This window comes from Oncorhynchus nerka, linkage group LG9a, assembly GCF_034236695.1.
Source record: "Oncorhynchus nerka isolate Pitt River linkage group LG9a, Oner_Uvic_2.0, whole genome shotgun sequence".
NCBI classification, from domain to species: domain Eukaryota; kingdom Metazoa; phylum Chordata; class Actinopteri; order Salmoniformes; family Salmonidae; genus Oncorhynchus; species Oncorhynchus nerka.
In genome coordinates, this window is record NC_088404.1 from 1707943 (window position 1) to 1727010 (window position 19068).

The 19068-nt window shown below is 45.9% G+C and overlaps 1 pseudogene; it reads left to right on the top strand.

The window, feature by feature from the left end:
* Positions 1-2395: 2395 nt before the first annotated feature.
* LOC115125192 (E3 SUMO-protein ligase PIAS1-like) lies at positions 2396-18235 on the top strand (annotated as a pseudogene).
* The last annotated feature ends 833 nt before the right edge of the window (positions 18236-19068 follow it).

Sequence of the window (19068 nt, forward strand, 5' to 3'; positions counted from 1 at the left end):
TGTGGGCTGGATCTGAGTTCTATATGGGGGTCAGTCCTAATGTGGGCTGGATCTGAGTTCTATATGGGGTCAGTCCTAATGTGGGGTGGATCTGAGTTCTATATGGGGTCAGTCCTAATGTGGGGTGGATCTGAGTTCTAAATGGGGTCAGTCCTAATGTGGGGTGGATCTGAGTTCTAAATGGGGTCAGTCCTAATGTGGGGTGGATCTGAGTTCTAAATGGGGTCAGTCCTAATGTGGGGTGGATCTGAGTTCTATATGGGGTCAGTCCTAATGTGGGGTGGATCTGAGTTCTATATGGGGTCAGTCCTAATGTGGGGTGGATCTGAGTTCTATATGGGGTCAGTCCTAATGTGGGGTGGATCTGAGTTCTATATGGGGTCAGTCCTAATGTGGGGTGGATCTGAGTTCTATATGGGGGTCAGTCCTAATGTGGGGTGGATCTGAGTTCTAAATGGGGTCAGTCCTAATGTGGGGTGGATCTGAGTTCTATATGGGGTCAGTCCTAATGTGGGGTGGATCTGAGTTCTATATGGGGTCAGTCCTAATGTGGGGTGGATCTGAGTTCTATATGGGGTCAGTCCTAATGTGGGCTGGATCTGAGTTCTATATGGGGTCAGTCCTAATGTGGGCTGGATCTGAGTTCTATATGGGGTCAGTCCTAATGGGCTGGATCTGAGTTCACAAATGGGGTCAGTCCTAATGTGGGACTGGATCTGAGTTCTATATGGGGTCAGTCCTAATGTGGGCTGGATCTGAGTTCTATATGGGGTGTGAGTCCTAATGTGGGCTGGATCTGAGTTCTAACATGGTCAGTCCTAATGTGGGTGGGTCAGAGTTCTATATGATTCAGTCTAATGTGAGGCTGGATCTGGGTTCTATGGGGTCAGTCTAATGTGGGAGTGGATCTGAGTTCTAAATGGGGTCAGTCCTAATGTGGGGTGGATCTAGTTCTATATGGTCAGTCTAATGTCAGGTGGATCTGAGTTCTATATGGGGTCAGTCCTAATGTGAGTTGGATCTGAGTTCTATATGGGGTCAGTCTAATTTGGGGGTGGATCTGAGTTCTATATGGGGATCAGTCCTAATGTGGGGTGGATCTGAGTTCTAAATGGGGTCAGTCCTAATGTGGGGTGGATCTGAGTTCTATATGGGGTCAGTCCTAATGTGGGGTGGATCTGAGTTCTATATGGGGGTCAGTCCTAATGTGGGGTGGATCTGAGTTCTAAATGGGGTCAGTCCTAATGTGGGGTGGATCTGAGTTCTATATGGGGTCAGTCCTAATGTGGGGTGGATCTGAGTTCTATATGGGGTCAGTCCTAATGTGGGGTGGATCTGAGTTCTATATGGGGTCAGTCCTAATGTGGGGTGGATCTGAGTTCTATATGGGGTCAGTCCTAATGTGGGGTGGATCTGAGTTCTATATGGGGTCAGTCCTAATGTGGGGTGGATCTGAGTTCTATATGGGGTCAGTCCTAATGTGGGGCTGGATCTGAGTTCTATATGGGGTCAGTCCTAATGTGGGCTGGATCTGAGTTCTATATGGGGGTCAGTCCTAATGTGGGGCTGGATCTGAGTTCTATATGGGGGTCAGTCCTAATGTGGGCTGGATCTGAGTTCTATATGGGGGTCAGTCCTAATGTGGGCTGGATCTGAGTTCTATATGGGGGTCAGTCCTAATGTGGGCTGGATCTGAGTTCTATATGGGGTCAGTCCTAATGTGGGGTGGATCTGAGTTCTAAATGGGGTCAGTCCTAATGTGGGGTGGATCTGAGTTCTAAATGGGGGTCAGTCCTAATGTGGGGTGGATCTGAGTTCTAAATGGGGGTCAGTCCTAATGTGGGGTGGATCTGAGTTCTATATGGGGTCAGTCCTAATGTGGGCTGGATCTGAGTTCTATATGGGGATCAGTCCTAATGTGGGGTGGATCTGAGTTCTAAATGGGGTCAGTCCTAATGTGGGGTGGATCTGAGTTCTATATGGGGGTCAGTCCTAATGTGGGGTGGATCTGAGTTCTATATGGGGGTCAGTCCTAATGTGGGCTGGATCTGAGTTCTATATGGGGGTCAGTCCTAATGTGGGCTGGATCTGAGTTCTATATGAGGTGATTTTTGTATAGTCATACGATACGTGGTATAGAAAAGTACAATCTTGTGTGAGTTCATCTCTGCAAAATCCCAGATACAGGTTTTTACCAGGGGGGTATATTTTGGCATTGGCTGTTAGAACTATATTCATACCAGCCATTTTGGCGGGTGGTCAAGAGTATTTGGGAGCATTTATTTTTTTCTCAATTCAATACCCAAAATGACCCCAGTCAGTAGTATGAAGGGTAAAATCATGGTTTTCATGTATGGTGTTGAGTCATCATGGTTCGTTAATGTGACCCTCCTGTTGTCTCCTCTCTCAGAGTTTCTCCATGGCAGTCTACCTGGTCAGACAGCAGACATCCACAACCCTGCTACAGAGACTACGAGCCAAAGGCATCCGCAACCCAGACCACTCCAGAGCTCTCAGTAGGTGGCTCTCTGATATTAGACGGTGCTGCATGGTCCCATAAACCAAGTGAGATTGTGACAGTGATATTGTGTTGTCTCTCTCTCTCTACAGTCAGAGAAGTTAACAGCAGAGATTGTATTTGTCTCTCTCTAGTCAGAAGTTAACAGCAGGGTGTGTTGTCTCTCTCTCTCTCTACAGTCAGAGAAGTTAATAGCTGATATTGTGTTGTCTCTCTCTCTACAGTCAGAAGTTAATAGCTGATATTGTGGTGTCTCTCTCTACAGTCAGAAGTTAACAGCAGAGATTGTGTTGTCTCTCTCTCTCTCAGAGAAGTTAACAGCTGAGATTGTGTTGTCTCTCTCTCTACAGTCAGAGAAGTTAACAGCTGATATTTATTGTTGTCTCTCTCTCTACAGTCAGAGAAGTTAACAGCTGATATTGTGTTGTCTCTCTCTCTACAGTCAGAGAAGTTGAGATTGTGTTGTCTCTCTCTCTACAGTCCAGAGAAGTTAACAGCTGATATTGTCTTGTCTCTCTCTCTACAGTCAGAGAAGTTAACAGCAGAGATTTGTGTTGTCTCTCTCTCTACAGTCAGAAGTACAGTTGTGTCTCTCTCTCTACAGAGAAGTTAATAGCTGATATTGTGTTGTCTCTCTCTCTCTCTACAGTCAGAGAAGTTAACAGCTGATATTGTGTTGTCTCTCTCTACAGTCAGAGAAGTTAACAGCTGATATTGTGTTGTCTCTCTCTCTCTCTACAGTCAGAGAAGTTAACAGCTGAGATTGTGTTGTCTCTCTCTCTCTACAGTCAGAGAAGTTAACAGCAGAGATTGTGTTGTCTCTCTCTCTACAGTCAGAGAAGTTAATAGCTGATATTGTGTTGTCTCTCTCTCTACAGTCAGAGAAGTTAACAGCTACAGTGAGATTGTGTTGTCTCTCTCTCTCTACAGTCAGAGAAGTTAATAGCTGATATTGTGTTGTCTCTCTCTCTCTCTACAGTCAGAGAAGTTAACAGCTGAGATTGTGTTGTCTCTCTCTCTACAGTCAGAGAAGTTAACAGCTGAGATTGTGTTGTCTCTCTCTCTACAGTCAGAGAAGTTAACAGCTGATATTATGTTGTCTCTCTCTCCACAGTCAAAGAGAAGTTAACAGCTGACCCTGACGGTGATTGCGACCACCAGTCTACGAGTCTCTCTACTCTGTCCGGTACATACCCTCATTTGAACGTTCTTAATCAGAAACGGTCAATCAGTGATCAACTTGGGTAAATGTAGGTAGTACCTAGTAAAACAATACATCACAATCAGAAGTTCTGCTACAAACAGCACAATACTCATCCTTCTGTTTCCTGTTTCCTGTCTAGCTGGGAAGATGCGTCTGATGATCCCGTGCAGAGCTGTGTGTTCCCACCTCCAGTGTTTCGATGCTACGCTTTACATCAGATGAATGAGAAGAAGCCCACGTGGGTGTGTCCTGTGTGTGATCCGAAGGCCCCCTACCACACCTCATCATCGACGGGTTCGTTCTGCTGCACCTCTCTGCTACACATTGTATTGTATCACACACTATGTGTGTGTGTGTGTGTTTATTTCTGAACCCCTGTGTGTGTGTGTGTGTGTGTGTGTGTGTGTGCGCCTGTCTGTCTGTCTGTCTCTGCAGGTTGTTCATGGAGATCTGAACAGCTGTGAGGACTGTGATGAGATCAGTTTAAAGAGGACGGGAGACTGGTATCCCATGGTCGAAGAAGGAGGTCACAGAGGTGTCTGCTTCATTCAACGGGGAGGACGGTACGTGGTGATTCCTCCAGCTTCCCTTCTAGTAGCACCATTTATACAAATTCACTTATTTTTTTAAATGAAAAGCTGAGATGTCTTGAGTCATTAAGTATTCAACTCCTTTGTTATGGCAAGCCTAAATAAGTTCAGGAGTAAACATTTTTTTAAAAATCTTAACAACTCACATAAATGTCATGGCCTCACTGTGTTCAATAAGTGTTCAACATGATTTTAAATGTCTACCTCATCTCTGTACCCCCTCACATACAATAATTTGTCAGGTCCCTCAGTAGAGCAGTGAATTTCAAACAGATTCAACCACAAAAGACCAGGAGGTTTTCAATGTCTTGTAAAGAAGGAGGCACCTATTGGTAGATGGGTTATATAAAAAGCAGACATTGAATATCCCTTTAAGCATAGTGAGCGTTATTAATTACACTGTGGATGGTGTTTCAATACACCCGGTCACTACGGGTTAGAGCGTCCTTCTAACTCCAGTGTATCAATACCCCCTGTATATAGCCTCCACATTGACTCTGTACCGTAACACCCTGTATATAGCCTCCACATTGACTCTGTACCGTAATACCCTGTATATAGCCTCCACATTGACTCTGTACCGTAATACCCTGTATACAGCCTCCACATTTAATCGGTACCGTAATACCCTGTATATAGCCTCCACATTGACTCTGTACCGTAACACCCTGTATATAGCCTCCACATTGACTCTGTACCGTAACACCCTGTATATAGCCTCCACATTGACTCTGTACCGTAACACCCTGTATATAGCCACCACATTTAATCGGTACCGTAACACCCTGTATATAGCCTCCACATTGACTCTGTACCGTAACACCCTGTATATAGACTCCACATTGACTCTGTACCGTAACACCCTGTATATAGCCTCCACATTGACTCTGTACCGTAACACCCTGTATATAGACTCCACATTGACTCTGTACCGTAACACCCTGTATATAGCCTCCACATTGACTCTGTACCGTAACACCCTGTATATAGCCACCACATTTAATCGGTACCGTAACACCCTGTATATAGCCTCCACATTGACTCTGTACCGTAACACCCTGTATATAGACTCCACATTGACTCTGTACCGTAACACCCTGTATATAGCCTCCACATTGACTCTGTACCGTAACACCCTGTATGGAGCTCCACATTGACTCTGTACCGTAACACCCTGTATATAGCCTCCACATTGACTCTGTGCCGTAACACCCTGTATATAGCCTCCACATTGACTCTGTACCGTAACACCCTGTATATAGCCTCCCACATTGACTCTGTACCGTAACACCCTGTATATAGCCTCCCACATTGACTCTGTACCGTAACACCCTGTATATAGCCACCACATTTAATCGGTACCGTAACACCCTGTATATAGCCTCCACATTGACTCTGTACCGTAACACCCTGTATATGGACTCCACATGACTCTGTACCGTAACACCTGTATATAGCCTCCACAGTGACTCTGTACCGTAACACCTGTATATAGCCACCACATTTAATCGGTACCGTAACACCCTGTATATAGCCTCCACATTGACTCTGTACCGTAACACCCTGTATATAGCCTCCACATTGACTCTGTACCGTAACACCCTGTATATAGCCTCCACATTGACTCTGTACCGTAACACCCTGTATATAGCCTCCCACATTGACTCTGTACCGTAGCACCCTATATCTATCCTACCCTGTCTTTCTAAAATCTTCGAAAGCCAAGTTAATAAACAGATCACTGACCATTTAGAATCCCAGCGTACCTTCTCACTATACAATCTGGTTTCCGAGCTGGTCATGGGTGCACCTCAGCCACGCTCAAGGTCTAAACAATATCATAACCGTCATCGATAGAGACAGTACTGTGCAGCTGTCTTCATCAACCTGGCCAAGGCTTTCGACTCTGTCAATCACCTTATTCTTATCGGCAGACTCAATAGCCTTGGTTTCTCAAACGACTGCATCGCCCATTCACCAACTACTTCTCTGATAGAGTTCAGTGTGTCAAATCGTAAGGCCTGTTGTCGGACCTCTGGCAGTCTCTATGAGGGAGTGCCACAGGGTTCAATTCTCGGGCCCCGACTCTTTTCTCTGTATATATCAATGATGTCGCTCTTGCTGCTGGTGATTCTCTGATCCACCTCTCGCAGACGACACCATTCTGTATACTTCTGGCCCTTCTTTGGACACTGTGTTAACAAACCTCCAAACGAGCTTCAATGCCGTACAACTCTCCTTCGTGGCCTCCAGCACTGCTTTTTAAATGCAAGTAAAACTAAATGCATGCTCTTCAACCGTTAAGCTGCCTGCACCTGCCCGTCTGTCCAGCATCACTACTCTGGACAGTTCTGACTTATGTGGACAACTATAAATACCTAGGTGTCTGGTTAGACTGTAAACTCTCCTTTCAGACTCACATTAAGTATCTCCAATAAAATTAAATCTAGAATCAGCTTCCTATTTCGCAACAAAGCATCCTTCACTCATGCTGTCAAACATACCCTCGTAAACTGACCATCCTACCGATCCTTGACCGGTGATGTCATCTATAAAATAGCCTCCAACAATCTACTCAACAAATTGGATGCAGTCTATCACAGTGCCATCCGTTTTGTCACCAAATATACTACCCACCACTGCGACCTGTATGCTCTAGTCGGCTGGCCCTCACTACATATTCATCACCAAACCCACTGGCTCCAGGTCATCTACAAGTCTCTGCCTAGGTAAAGCTCCGCCTTATCTCAGCTCTCTGGTCACCATGCAGCAACACCCACCCGTAGCACGCGCTCCAGCAGGTATATCTCACTGGTCATCCCCCCCAAGCCAACACCTCCTTTGGCTGCCTTTCCTTCAGTTCTCTGCTTCCAGTGACTGGAACTAATTGCAAAAATTGCTCACTTTAAACATCAGCTATCTGAGCAGCTAACCACGATCGCTGCAGCTGTACATAGTCCATCTGTAAATAGCCCATCAATCTACCTACCTCATCCCCATACTATTTTATTTACTTTTCTGCTCTTTTGCTCACCAGTATCTCTAGTTGCACATCATCATCTGCTCATTTTATCACTCCAGTGTTAATCTGCTAAATTGTAATTACTTCGCTACTATGGCCTATTGCCTTACCTCCTTACTGCATTTACACACACTGTATATTGACTTCTTCTATTGTGTTATTGACTGTACGATTGTTTATTCCATGTGTAACTATGTGTTTGTTTTTGTCACACTGCTATGCTTTATCTTGGCCAGGTCACAGTTGCAAATGAGAACTTGTTCTCAACTGGCCTACCTGGTTAAATAAGGTGTTCTCAACTAGCCTACCTGGTTAAATAAAAGGTGTTCTCAACTGGCCTACCTGGTTAAATAAAGGTGTTCTCAACTAGCCTGCCTGGTTAAATAAGGTGTTCTCAACTGGCCTACCTGGTTAAATAAAGGTGTTCTCAACTGGCCTACCTGGTTAAATAAAAGGTGTTCTCAACTGGCCTACCTGGTTAAATAAAGGTGTTCTCCACTGGCCTACCTGGTTAAATAAAGGTGTTCTCAACTGGCCCTACCTGGTTAAATAAAGGTGTTCTCAACGAGCCTACCTGATTAAATAAAGGTGTTCTCAACGAGCCTACCTGGTTAAATAAAGGTGTTAATAATAATAATTGACAGAGTGAAAGAAGGAAGTACAGAATACAAATATTTAAAATCATTTCACTTTATGACCCGAATACAAAGTGTTTAAACAATGCTACCTAATATCATGTTTATATACCCTACATTATTCATCTCATACGTATATACTGTACTCTATATCATCTACTGCATCCTTATGTAATACATGTATCACTAGCCACTTTAACTCTGCCACTTTGTCTACATACTCATCTCATATGTATATACTGTACTCGATACCATCTACTGTATGCTGCTCTGTACCATCACTCATTCATATATCATATGTACATATTCCTTATCCCCTTACACTGTGTATAAGACAGTAGTTTTGGAATTGTTAGTTAGATTACTTGTTGGTTATTACTGCATTGTCGGAACTAGAAGCACAAGCATTTCGCTACACTCACATTAACATCTGCTAACCATGTGTATGTGACAAATAAAATTTGATTTTATTTTATTTGAACTGACAGTGTGTAACAACCGCCCACAGGCTCCTCCCTCCGTCCACTACTAGCTCCGGATTGGCAAATCCTATACAACACATTACTGAGTACCACTCTCCAATACACCACATTACTGAGTACCACTCTCCAATACACCACATTACTGAGTACCACTCTCAATACACCACATTACTGAGTACCACTCTCCAATACAACACATTACTGAGTACCACTCTCAATACACCACATTACTGAGTACCACTCTCCAATACAACACATTACTGAGTACCACTCTCAATACAACACATTACTGAGTACCACTCTCCAATACAACACATTACTGAGTACCACTCTCCAATACACCACATTACTGAGTACCACTCTCCAATACAACACATTACTGAGTACCACTCTCCAATCCAATACAACACATTGCTGAGTACCACTCTCAATCAATACAACACATTACTGAGTACCACTCTCAATCCAACACATTACTGAGTACCACTCTCCAATCCAACACATTACTGAGTACCACTCTCAATACAACACATTGCTGAGTACCACTGTCCAATACAACACATTACTGAGTACCACTCTCAATACAACACATTGCTGAGTACCACTCTCAATACAACACATTACTGAGTACCACTCTCCAATACAACACATTACTGAGTACCACTCTCCAATACAACACATTACTGAGTACCACTCTCCATATGTTCAAGCACAATTATGGCTGCATCATGTTATGGGTATGCTTGTCATCAGCAGGGACTAGGGAGTTGTCTATGTTAAAAATAAATGGAATGGAGCTAAGCACAAGAAATATCCTAGAGGAAAACCTGGTTCAGTCTGCTTTCCTACAGACACTGGGAGACAAATTCACCTATCAGCAGGACAATAACCTAAAACACAAGGCCAAATATACACTGGAGTTGTTTACCATGATGACATTGAATGTTGCTGGCCTAGTTACTGTTTTGACTTAAATCTGCTTGAAAATCTATGTCAAGACTTAAACATGGCTGTCTAGAAATTAGCAACAACCAACTTGACAGAGCTTCAAGAATTGTCAAGAGAATAATGTGCAAATATTGTACAATCCAGGTGTGGAAAACTCATAGAGACTTTGATTACAGCTGGGAGTGTTTCTCTCTCTTCTAGACTTACCCAGAAAGACTCACAGTTGTAATCACTCTTCTAGACTTACCCAGAAAGACTCACAGCTGTGATCACTATTAGAGACTTACCCAGAAAGACTCACAGCTGTAATCACTATTAGAGACTTGCAGAAAGACTCACAGCTGTAATCACTCTTAGAGACTTACCCAGAAAGACTCACAGCTGTAATCACTATTAGAGACTTACCCAGAAAGACTCACAGCTGTAATCACTCTTAGAGACTTGCAGAATGATTACAGCTGTGAGTCTTTCTGGAAGCAAGTCTCAATAGTGATCACAGCTGTGAGTCTTTCTGGGTAAGTCTAGAAAAATGATTACAACTGTGAGTCTTTCTGGGCAAATCTCTAAATGATCACAGCTGTGAGTCTTTCTGGGTAAGTCTAGAAGAGTGATTACAACTGTGAGTCTTTCTGGGTAAGTCTCTAATAGTGATTACAGCTGTGAGTCTTTCTGGGTAAGTCTCTAAAATGATTACAGCTGTGAGTCTTTCTGGGTAAGTCTCTAAGAGTGATTACAGCTGTGAGTCTCTCTTAGAGACTTACCCAGAAAGACTCACAGCTGTAATCACTCTTAGGACTGCAGAAAGACTCACAGCTGTAATCACTCTTAGAGACTTACAGAAAGACTCACAGTTGTAATCACTCTTAGAGACTTACCCAGAAAGACTCACAGCTATAATCACTCTTAGAGACTTACCCAGAAAGACTCACAGCTGTAATCACTCTTCTAGACTTACCCAGAAAGACTCACAGCTGTAATCACTCTTCTAGACTTACCCAGAAAGACTCACAGCTGTAATCACTCTTAGAGACTTACCCAGAAAGACTCACAGTTGTAATCACTATTAGAGACTTACCCAGAAAGACTCACAGCTGTAATCACTCTTAGAGTCTTTGATGCCTCATGATTGAGTATTGCTCTGTTCAAGTAGACTGTGATTTTGCTGTGACTGTGAACACTCCGAGAGACTCTGGGTTGAGGTCAGTGATAAAGTAGTCTACAGTACTACTGCCAAGAGATGAGCTATATGTGTACCTACCATAGGAGTCCCCTCAAAGCCTACCATTGACTATGTACATACCTCTCTCTGTCTCTCTGTCTCTCTCTCTTTCTGCCATAGACTCGTGTCGGACAGTAGAATCAGAGCACCACAGGAACAGCTCATCCCACAGCAGTACCAATAAGGTGGTGGTGATTGATCTGACTCTAGACAGCTCTTCAGACGACGATCTGGATGATGAGCCTCCTCTCAAGAGGGCCTGTCCCTCCTCCTCGCTGTCCCCTGCCTCACCGCCTGTCAGCAAGGGTATGTCCAATCACACTACAAATACAATCTGTCCTCTGTCTGTTTTGGGCCGACTGGACACCAGCCGGACTGCTGTCTGTTTTGGGCCGAGATGGACACCAGCCGGACTGCTGTCTGTTTTTTGGGCCGAATGGACACCAGCCGGACTGCTGTCTGTTTTGGGCCGACTGGACACCAGCCGGACTGCTGTCTGTTTTGGGCCGAATGGACACCAGCCGGACTGCTGTCTGTTTTTGGGCCGAATGGACACCAGCCGGACTGCTGTCTGTTTTTGGGCCGAATGAACACCAGCCGGACTGCTGTCTGTTTTGGGCGAATGGACACCAGCCGGACTGCTGTCTGTTTTGGGCCGACTGGACACCAGCCGGACTGCTGTCTGTTTTGGGCCGACTGGACACCAGCCGGACTGCTGTCTGTTTTGGGCCCGACTGGACACCAGCCGGACTGTTCTGTTTTGGGCCGACTGGACACCAGCCGGACTGCTGTCTGTTTTGGGCCGACTGGACACCAGCCGGACTGTTCTGTTTTTGGGCGACTGGACACCAGCCGGACTGTTCTGTTTGGGCCGACTGGACACCAGCCCGGACTGTTCTGTTTTTTGGGCCGACTGGACACCAGCCGGACTGTTCTGTTTTTAGGCCGAATGGACACCAGCCGGACTGCTGTCTGTTTTGGGCCGACTGGACACCAGCCCGGACTGCTGTCTGTTTTGGGCCGACTGGACACCAGCCGGACTGCTGTCTGTTTGGGCCGACTGGACACCAGCCGGACTGCTGTCTGTTTTGGGCCGACTGGACACCAGCCGGACTGCTGTCTATTTTGGGCCGACTGGACACCAGCCGGACTGTTCTGTTTTGGGCCGACTGGATACCAGCCGGACTGTTCTGTTTTGGGCCGACTGGACACCAGCCGGACTGCTGTCTGTTTTGGGCCGAATGGACACCAGCCGGACTGTTCTGTTTTCTTGTCTCTCTTATGTCGACCTTTTACACCATGTTCTGACCTGGTGTTCTCCCCTAGAGTGTTGAACCTCCCACAGCCAGGCGTCTCCGGTGGCCAGAGCTCCCAGCATGCCTCCTGTTGAGACCAGCTATATCCCCCCTCCACCCCCCCTCATACAGGACTACAGCCACTACTACCACACCCCCAATGACCTGGACCTCAACTTCTTCTCATTCCTCCAGGGAGACAACCATCAGGTAATGACTTCACAGGAGACAACCATCAGGTAATGACTTCACAGGAGACAACCATCAGGTAATGACTTCACAGGAGACAACCATCAGGTAATGACTTCACAGAATAGAACCATCGGGTAATGACTACACAGAATAGAACCATCGGGTAATGACTACACAGGAGGCAACCATCAGGTAATGACTTCACAAAATAGAACCATCAGGTAATGGCTTCACAGGAGACAACCATCAGGTAATGACTTCACAGAATAGAACCATCAGGTAATGACTTCACAGAATAGAACCATCAGGTATGACGTCACAGGATAGAACCATCAGGTAATGACTTCACAGAATAGAACCATCAGGTAATGACTTCACAGAATAGAACCATCAGGTAATGACTTCACAGAATAGAACCATCAGGTAATGACTTCACAGAATAGAACCATCAGGTAATGACTTCACAGGAGACAACCATCAGGTAATGACTTCACAGGAGACAACCATCAGGTAATGACTTCACAGGAGACAACCATCAGGTAATGACTTCACAGAATAGAACCATCGGGTAATGACTACACAGAATAGAACCATCGGGTAATGACTACACAGGAGGCAACCATCAGGTAATGAACCATCAGGTAATGGCTTCAGGAGACAACCATCAGGTAATGACTTCATCAGGTAATGACTTCACAGAATAGAACCATCAGGTATGACGTCACAGGATAGAACCATCAGGTAATGACTTCACAGAATAGAACCATCAGGTAATGACTTCACAGAATAGAACCATCAGGTAATGACTTCACAGAATAGAACCATCAGGTAATGACTTCACAGAATAGAACCATCAGGTAATGACTACACAGGATAGAACCATCAGGTAATGACTTCACAGGAGACAACCATCAGGTAATGACTTCACAGAATAGAACCATCAGGTAATGACTTCATAGCAGACAACCATCAGGTAATGACTTCACAGAATAGAACCATCGGGTAATGACTTCACAAAATAGAACCATCAGGTAATGGCTTCACAGGAGACAACCATCAGGTAATGACTTCACAGAATAGAACCATCAGGTAATGACTTCACAGGATAGAACCATCAGTTATGACGTCACAGGATAGAACCATCAGGTAATGACTTCACAGAATAGAACCATCAGGTAATGACTTCACAGAATAGAACCATCAGGTAATGACTTCACAGAATTGAACCATCAGGTAATGACTACACATGATAGAACCATCAGGTAATGACTTCACAGGAGACAACCATCAGGTAATGACTTCACAGAATAGAACCATCGGGTAATGACTTCATAGCAGACAACCATCAGGTAATGACTTCACAGGAGGCAACCATCAGGTAATGACTACACAGAATAGAACCATCGGGTAATGACTTCACAGAATAGAACCATCAGGTAATGACTTCATAGCAGACAACCATCAGGTAATGACTTCACAGGAGGCAACCATCAGGTAATGACTACACAGAATAGAACCATCAGGTAATGACTTCACAGAATAGAACCATCAGGTAATGACTACACAGAATAGAACCATCAGGTAATGACTTCACAGAATAGAACCATCAGGTAATGACTACACAGGATAGAATCATCAGGTAATGACTTCACAGAATAGAACCATCAGGTAATGACTTCACAGAATAGAACCATCAGGTAATGACTACACAGGATAGAATCATCAGGTAATGACTACACAGGATAGAACCATCAGGTAATGACTTCACAGAATAGAACCATCAGGTAATGACTTCACAGAATAGAACCATCAGGTAATGACTACACAGGATAGAACCATCAGGTAATGACTACACAGAATAGAACCATCAGGTAATGACTACACAGAATAGAACCATCAGGTAATGACTACACAGAATAGAACCATCAGGTAATGACTTCACAGGAGTGAGCTGATGATGATGATGACCTCTGTAGCATTACAACATGGTGATGACCCTCCCTCCTCTCTCTCTCTGTAGCATTACAACATGGTGATGACCCTCCCTCCTCTCTCTCTCTCTGTAGCATTACAACATGGTGGTGACCCTCCCTCCTCTCTCTCTCTGTAGCATTACAACATGGTGGTGACCCTCCCTCCTCTCTCTCTCTCTCTCTGTAGCATTACAACATGGTGGTGACCCTCCCTCCTCTCTCTCTCTGTAGCATTACAACATGGTGGTGACCCTCCCTCCTCTCTCTCTCTCTCTGTAGCATTACAACATGGTGGTGACCCTCCCTCCTCTCTCTCTCTGTAGCATTACAACATGGTGGTGACCCTCCCTCCTCTCTCTCTCTCTGTAGCATTACAACATGGTGGTGACCCTCCCTCCTCTCTCTCTCTCTCTGTAGCATTACAACATGGTGGTGACCCTCCCCTCTCTCTCTCTCTCTGTAGCATTACAACATGGTGGTGACCCTCCCTCCTCTCTCTCTCTCTGTAGCATTACAACATGGTGGTGACCCTCCCTCCTCTCTCTCTCTCTCTCTCTGTAGCATTACAACATGGTGATGACCCTCCCTCCTCTCTCTCTCTCTCTGTAGCATTACAACATGGTGGTGACCCTCCCTCCTCTCTCTCTCTCTCTGTAGCATTACAACATGGTGGTGACCCTCTCTCTCTCTCTGTAGCATTACAACATGGTGGTGACCCTCCCTCCTCTCTCTCTCTCTGTAGCATTACAACATGGTGGTGACCCTCCCTCCTCTATCTCTCTCTCTGTAGCATTACAACATGGTGGTGACCCTCCCTCCTCTCTCTCTCTCTCTGTAGCATTACAACATGGTGGTGACCCTCCCCTCTCTCTCTCATTACAACATGGTGGTGACCCTCCCTCCTCTCTCTCTGTGTAGCATTACATGGTGGTGACCCTCCCCCTCTCTCTCTCTCTGTAGCATTACAACATGGTGGTGACCCTCCCTCCTCTCTCTCTCTCTGTAGCATTACAACATGGTGGTGACCCTCCTCTCTCTCTCTCTCTGTAGCATTACAACATGGTGGTGACCCTCCTCCTGGTGGTGACCTCTCTCTCTCTCTGTAGCATTACAACATGGTGGTGACCCTCCCTCCTCTCTCTCTCTCTGTAGCATTACAACATGGTGGTGACCCTCCCTCCTCTCTCTCTCTCATTACAACATGGTGATGACCCTCTGTAGCATTACAACATGGTGGTGACCCTCCCTCCTCTCTCTCTCTCTCATCTGTGGTGACCCTCCCTCCTCTCTCTCTCTCTGTAGCATTACAACATGGTGGTGACCCTCCCTCCTCTCTCTCTCTCTCTGTAGCATTACAACATGGTGGTGACCCTCCCTCCTCTCTCTCTGTAGCATTACAACATGGTGGTCCTCCTCTCTCTCTCTCTCTCTCTGTAGCATTACAACATGGTGGTGACCCCTCCCTCCTCTCTCTCTCTCTCTGTAGCATTACAACATGGTGGTGACCCTCCCCCTCTCTCTCTCTCTCTCTGTAGCATTACAACATGGTGGTGACCCTCCCTCCTCTCTCTCTCTCTGTAGCATTACAACATGGTGGTGACCCTCCCTCCTCTCTCTCTCTCTGTAGCATTACAACATGGTGGTGACCCTCCCTCCTCTCTCTCTGTAGCATTACAACATGGTGGTGACCCTCCCTCTCTCTCTCTGTAGCATTACAACATGGTGGTGACCCTCCCTCCTCTCTCTCTCTCTGTAGCATTACAACATGGTGGTGACCCTCCCTCCTCTCTCTCTCTCTGTAGCATTACAACATGTAGCATTACAACATGGTGGTGACCCTCCCTCCTCTCTCTCTCTCTCTCTCTAGCATTACAACATGGTGGTGACCCTCCCTCCTCTCTCTCTCTCTGTAGCATTACAACATGGTGGTGACCCTCCCTCCTCTCTCTCTCTCTGTAGCATTACAACATGGTGGTGACCCTCCCTCCTCTCTCTCTCTCTCTCTGTAGCATTACAACATGGTGGTGACCCTCCCTCCTCTCTCTCTCTCTCTCTGTAGCATTACAACATGGTGGTGACCCTCCCTCCTCTCTCTCTCTCTCTGTAGCATTACAACATGGTGGTGACCCTCCCTCCTCTCTCTCTCTCTCTCTCTGTAGCATTACAACATGGTGGTGACCCTCCCTCCTCTCTCTCTCTCTCTCTCTCTGTAGCATTACAACATGGTGGTGACCCTCCCTCCTCTCTCTCTCTCTCTGTAGCATTACAACATGGTGGTGACCCTCCCCTCCTCTCTCTCTCTCTGTAGCATTACAACATGGTGGTGACCCTCCCTCCTCTCTCTCTCTGTAGCATTACAACATGGTGGTGACCCTCCCTCCTCTCTCTCTCTCTGTAGCATTACAACATGGTGGTGACCCTCCCTCCCTCTCTCTCTCTCTCTCTGTAGCATTACAACATGGTGGTGACCCTCCTCTCTCTCTCTCTCTCTCTGTAGCATTACAACATGGTGGTGACCCTCCCTCCTCTCTCTCTCTCTGTAGCATTACAACATGGTGGTGACCCTCCCTCCTCTCTCTCTCTCTCTGTAGCATTACAACATGGTGGTGACCCTCCCTCCTCTCTCTCTCTCTGTCTTGAGCATTACAACATGGTGGTGACCCTCCCTCCTCTCTCTCTCTCTGTAGCATTACAACATGGTGGTGACCCTCCCTCCTCTCTCTCTCTCTCATTACTGTACCCTCCCTCCTCTCTCTCTATCTCTGCATTACAACATGGTGGTGATCCCTCCTCTCTCTCTCTCTGTAGCATTACAACATGGTGGTGACCCTCCCTCCTCTCTCTCTCTCTCTGTAGCATTACAACATGGTGGTGACCTCCCTCCTCTCTCTCTCTGTAGCATCTAGCATTACAACATGGTGGTGACCCTCCCTCCTCTCTCTCTCTCTCTGTAGCATTACAACATGGTGGTGACCCTCCTTCCTCTCTCTCTCTCTCTGTAGCATTACAACATGGTGGTGACCCTCCCTCCTCTCTCTCTGTAGCATTACAACATGGTGGTGACCCTCCCTCCTCTCTCTCTCTCTGTAGCATTACAACATGGTGGTGACCCTCCCTCCTCTCTCTCTCTGTAGCATTACAACATGGTGGTGACCCTCCCTCCTCTCTCTCTCTCTGTAGCATTACAACATGGTGGTGACCCTCCCTCCTCTCTCTCTGTAGCATTACAACATGGTGGTGACCCTCCCTCCTCTCTCTCTCTCTGTAGCATTACAACATGGTGGTGACCCTCCCTCCTCTCTCTCTCTCTGTAGCATTACAACATGGTGGTGACCCTCCCTCCTCTCTCTCTCTCTGTAGCATTACAACATGGTGATGGCAGCGGCGGCCTCTGCCTCAGAAGACCATGACCTTCTCCTCAACCGCTTCCTGCCGTATAGCTCCTCCCAGATGTTCCTGGACCAACCAGGGACCCCCGGGGGCGGGAGCAGCGCCCTGCCAGCAGCCAATGGGGGCAGCAACAGCGGGAGTAGCTCCAGTCTTGTTTCATCTAATAGTTTAAGGGATAGGGATGTAGAGAGGGATGGAGAGAGGGATGGAGAGAGGGACAGCCAGTCGAGCAGGTCTGATGCAGTGGCAGCAGTCATATATGGCTCCATACCAGACGTGATCTCGTTAGACTGACGGGAGGCGGGGCATCGTCCACACAGAACGGGAAAACAACTTGAGGGAGGAAATAGAAACGGACAAATAAATCATAAATAAAAAGTAGGAGAAAACAATGCTATGTACAGAGAGGAAAATTATATTTTCAATTTGACTTATTATATATAAGCTCCCGACGACGATGACGATGATGAGTAACTTCAGTTGATATTTTTCTGTGGATACTGAATATTTTTTCACGGCCTCTTCCTTCACGTGCCCCCCTGACCCCCCCTGACCTTTTGTACTTCGTTCTTACTGTTTGATTTCAATATTCCACGTCGACGGCATTATTTTTGTCTCAAAACATGTTTGGACTTGTGCTTCGGAGCGAGAAGAGGAATCTGTCCGTTTGTTTGCTTCCTCATCACTGTAGTTATTTTTGTCCTTTTTTTATTTTATTTTTTAAACGTTCATTCTTACTGTGGTCAATAATATTGTATTTAATTATTTTCAAGGTATTATTTATTAATATGCTTTCAAGTTCTGTTGGATCCATGTGTGCTGTGTAAAAAGCATTCCCTTATGCTCCATGTTGTTGATGTCACTAGGATCACACAGGCTAGCCTGGCTGCTGTCTGTCTGTTGTCGTGGAATGGTAGCACTGACAGACTGGTACCCAGGCTGGTTATAGATCCACTACTGTGGTTTCTCTGGTTTGTGTGCGCTCCCTCTCTCATCTCTTTCATTTAGCTGAGGAAACTTTACTGCAGCGTCCATCCTTAGTTGTTTTCACATTAAAGAAATATTATTAAAGTAGTATTGAAACATAGTTAGTTACACACAGCAAATTTTCATTATGGGGGGGACAAAATGATTTCAACCCAGTGTATCACTATGGTACCTTGTTAAATGTGAGCACTTCTGTTTCATGCAGGTGTATCTTTGACTCACTTTTTCACCAAGTCATTCAAGGAAAACAAAAACCCCAAGTATATTGAAGTTGCATTTGGAACAGAGAACAAACTGCAATGGCTTTTCATGCCTGCTATCTCTGTCAGTCTGTCCTCTCTCTGTCACTCACCAGAGTCCAGTAGCTCTATAATGTGTGGTCTGATTTAGAGTGGTCAGTGTGCTAGAGTTCCTGTTGAATGCCTGACAGAGACGGTCTATGACAGCAGCATCACTCACCGCATCCACACTAGAGGGCCGACCCGAACGGTACTGTGATGGCTTGGGGATTTTCTTTGGCTCTTTCCAGGAACCAGGCCAGCCCAGTACAGCTTGGCTCAGTTAGGCCCTATAGTGTGGAATGGGCCATAGTGGTTTTGATACCATTATTCTG